Raw genomic sequence first — 4605 nt, 5'->3', positions numbered from 1 at the left:
TCGGTCTCTTATGCCGAACCGCTAAGTTACAGGGACATAAACACACCAGCATCGGTTGTCAAGCGATGTTGGGGACAAACACAGACGCAAACATATACACATATATATATATATATACATATATACGACGGGCTTCTTTCAGTTTCCGTCTACCAAATCCACTCACAAGGTTTTGGTCGTCCCGAGGCTATAGTAGAAGACACTTGCCCAAGATGCCACGCAGTGGGAATGAACCCGGAACCATGTGGTTGGTAAGCAAGCTACTTACCACACAGCCACTTCTGCGCCTATGTATATACATTCTTTGATAATAAGAAAATGTTAAAAACAGTTTACAAGACAGTATTCAACAAAAAGTATTAGGCGTTCAATAAAAATCATGTTTGTTTGGTAGTATATATATATATACACAGGAGATATATTTAAGAATTTACAAAAAATTGGAGAGGAACTGACCTGTCTTTTTGACATTTTTTTCTGTCTTGTGTGTAGCCAAGGAATGTTTGCTATTTTAAAGGACAGTGTGGGAGGTTGGTTGAGGGGGGGGGAAGGAAAAGTAATGTGGAATTAAAAGGATTTTTTTGTTTGTGGGCTAGTCTGTCATGGTTCAGTGGTTTTTGGGACTGGTTTTAGAGGTCAGAATGGTGTGAGTGTGTGTGTCTCTGTTCATGTCTCTATGTGTGTGTGGGTCGTTTTTGATTGGTTCCAGAGTTTATTGTGGGTCTGTGTGTGTTTTATATTTGGTAGGATGGTATGTGTGTGTGATTAATATTCCTTAGGGTGTTGTGTGTGCACATGTGTGTATGTATGTGTGCGTCTGTGGGTGCGTATGTATGTTTGTGTGTTTTGTGTTGGTGGGGATGATATGTGTGTGTACGTGAGTGTGTGTGTCTGTCTGAGTATGTTTGTGTTGTTATAATTGTCCTAGTGGTGTGTGTATGTGTGTGATTGGTATTTGTCAGGGTGTTGTGTGAGCACATGTGTGTGTATGTGTTTGTTCACGTGTGTGTATGTGTGCATCTGTGTGTGTGTGCATGTGTATGTTTGTGTGTTTTGTGTTGGTGGGGATGTTCTGTGTGTGTACATGAGTGTGTGTCTGTCTGTCTGTCTGAGTATGTTTGTGTTGTTTTAATTGTCCTTGTGGCAAGCATGTGTGTATGAGCAACCATATTTGTGTGTTTTGTGTTGGTGGGGATATTATGTGTGTGTGTGTCTCTGTCTGAGTATGTATTGTTTTAATTGTCCTGGTGGTGGTGTGTGTGTGTGAGCACACACTAAAGTCGCCCCTACTTATGCCAACCTGATGATGGCCTACCTAGAATTACAAATGTGTGAAGAATCCAAATCTAAATATGGCCTGTCTTTCCATAAATACCTGTTGGAGAATTGGAAACACTACTTGGATGATTGCCTCATCCTGTGGTCCCACACACTCAACCAACTCATTGATTTCAAAAACTTAATCAACAGTGTCAACAACCATATCCAATTTACAATGGAATATAGTCAAGACCAACTTCTTTTTCTTGACATTCTTATTATTAAAAAAAGGCATAATTTCCTTGGCTGCTAAGTTCATAGATCTTAAGGTGCTATCTGGTGCTAATTTATATCTTTTATTGATTTCCTTATGTAGCAGTTGGTGGTATAAGTTGACTTCCAGGGTGTAAGAATTCCTAGTTTTGTCCGAGTGAACAATAATTCTGTTCTATGATTTTAGCTTATATAGCATGTCTTTTAGGTTCTTGTGGTAGCTGTTATTCCTTAGTGGGTGTCGCTTGAATTTTAGACTCTTAATTGTATCCCAGAGTTAATTTTCAAAGGCCTCTAGGTGGCTGTTTCATAGCTTTGAATACTCTTTTGGTGATTTCGTTTTTCTTGTGATGGTTATGTGACTCGGGTTTAGCTTCCCTGTCATGATGTAAGACTTTCCAGCGGAAGCGGTGGGTGAAGTCAGTTATTTTACTGATGACTTCTTTAAGATATAGATTTTTGGGTGGAATGGGTATATCTTTTAAAGAGGCTTCCATCGTTATTTGTTCCATTTTGCCAGTGTGTGGTTAATTGATGCTGGCTAAAGTATCTTAGTCCGGAAGTTATATGTTGTGTAGGTATCAATTAGAGGGGTTTAATACCTCTAAGGGATAATTAAATCCAGAGTCGCTCCTGGCTATTAGCTGGGTAGGTACAGTCTTTTGTAAAGTTGTATGGTAGCAGGGAACTCTGTCAAATCACAACTGTGTAGGACATACCCCTTTGAGAATACCAAATGCACCAATGATAACTGCATGGCATGTAGAATTAGTTTACAGCATAAGATGCATAGAAGGTGCTTGTAAAGACATGAGCATGACATACATGGGGGAGACATCTAGGAGCATTGCGGAACAACTAAATGAACATTTGAGACAATATGACAATAAAAAACAGTCCTCTACTAACATGATGGCAACCAGGGTCAACTTGACACCCGCATCTTATCCAAGCATCCAAAGGACTCATCACTCAGACAAATACTGAAGTATGTCATCATAAATGAAACTTCACCAATACTAAGTAGGAAATATACATAGTAGATATCATGCCCCCATACCCACAGTTTACACAGGTAGAATAGAATAGTTAGTGGGCTGTTATGTAGATACATGTATGTGGGTGTATGTATACATATGTATATGCACATGTATGTAAGCTTATGGATATGAAAGTAAACAGATCACCGTACAAATGGATAGGTACATAGGTTATATGAACAGACATGCACACATATGCAAATGAAGACTGAAACACATGACCATCTATACACACACACTTTACTTCACACAGGGCCACATATGGAGACACACGTCCACACATATGGAGATGCACATCCATACATACAAACACGGTACATAGTTGCAAAACACACACACACACACATTCAGACATGCACACACAAGGAGACAGAGGCACACACACACAAATGTAAACATACATACACATACACACACACACATACACAAAAACACATAAATACAGACATGCAAACATATCAATATGCAAGTGCCACTAAGGCGACACTAGTAACGATCACGCTCGAATAATGCTTTTTATGTGCCACTGGCATGGAAGCCAATCAGCTGCTCTGGCAACGATCAAGCTTCGATAGTGCTCTCAGCGCTCCACTAGCACGGGTGCCAGTCATTGAAATTGCGAATTTGGTTTGATTTCAATTTCACTTACCTCAACAGGTCTTCGCAAGCAGAATTTAGTGTCTAATGAAGGAAAGGTACGCATATGTGGGCTGGTTACACCCCTGGCATAGGCCACGGGTCATGGTCTCACTTGGTTTGCCGGGTCTTCTCACACACAGCATATTTCCAAGTGCCAAGGAGGCGACATTGGTAACGATCACGCTGGTGCTATTTACGTGTCACACTGGTAAAGGTGCCATCTCGATTTCGCTTTCGCTTGCCCCAACAAGTCTTCACAAGCCGAGTTTAGTGTTCCTATAAATTTAGTTCGATTCCGATTTCACTTGCCTCACTATGTCTTCGCAAGCGAAGTTTATTGTCCAATGAAGGAATGTTACGCGTAAGTGGGCTGACTACATCCCTGGCAGAGGCCTTGGATTTTGGTCTCACTTGGCTTGCCGGGTTTTCTCACACACAGCATATTTCCAGAGGTCACGGTCACAAGTCATTGCCTCGGTGAGGCCTAATGTTCGGAGGTCATGCTTCACCACCACATCCCAGGTCTTCCTGGGCCTGCCTCTTCAACAAGGTCCCTCAATCGCTAGGATGTGGCACTTTTTCACACAGCTATCCTCGTTCCATTCTCACCACATGACCATACCAGCGCAGTTGTCTGTCTTGCACACCACATCTGATGCTTCTTAGGTCCAACTTAAAGTACTTACACTCTGTCGAGTATGCACACTGACATTACACATCCATCGGAGCATATTGACTTCATCCCTTGCAAGCTTACACATGTCCTCAGCAGTCACGGCCCATGTTTCACTGCCATGTAGCATGGTTGTTTGTACATATGCGTCATAGAGTCTACCTTTTACTCTGAGTGAGAGACCCTTTGTCACCAGCAGAGGTAAGAGCTCTCTGAATTTTGCCCATGCTATTCTTATTCTAGCAGCTATACTTTCAGGACACCCTCCCCTGCTACTGACTTGGTCACCTAGGTAACGGAAGCTATCAACTACTTCTTGTTTTTCTCCCTGGAATGTGGCGGAAGTTGTTCTGTGCACATTTTCAGTTTTTATTTCTCCTGAGCATCTGCCACATACAAAAACTATCTTCCTAGTTAGCCTTCATTTGATACTGCTGCACCTCTTATGTATCCATAGCTTACACTGGGTTCATCTTATAGAGTTTCTACCTACGCCTTTTCTACAGATCGAGCAGGGCCATGTATCTGAAGGGATTTGTGGTTTGTCTGCCTTCCTACTTATTAGGACTTTGGTTTTAGCTAGGTTGACTCTAAGGCCCTTCGATTATAATCCTTGTTTCCATGGTACGCTTGCACTAAACGAGGCTGCAAAGAAAGAGGTTTGGAGACACCACTACGAAAGATTGCTCCATAAAGAGAATGAATGGGAGAAAGAGAGTC

At 41.7% G+C, this 4605-nt stretch overlaps 1 protein-coding gene across 3 annotated transcripts in view; it reads right to left on the bottom strand.

Annotated features, from left to right (window-relative positions):
* Nucleotides 1-4605, bottom strand: part of LOC106874050 (ER degradation-enhancing alpha-mannosidase-like protein 3) — a 344953-nt gene that overhangs the window by 212246 nt on the left and 128102 nt on the right. The gene's annotated exons all lie outside the window — the stretch shown is intronic.

The sequence above is a fragment of the Octopus bimaculoides genome, chromosome 1 (genome assembly GCF_001194135.2).
Source record: "Octopus bimaculoides isolate UCB-OBI-ISO-001 chromosome 1, ASM119413v2, whole genome shotgun sequence".
NCBI classification, from domain to species: domain Eukaryota; kingdom Metazoa; phylum Mollusca; class Cephalopoda; order Octopoda; family Octopodidae; genus Octopus; species Octopus bimaculoides.
This window is presented reverse-complemented; position numbering and strand designations above follow the sequence as displayed.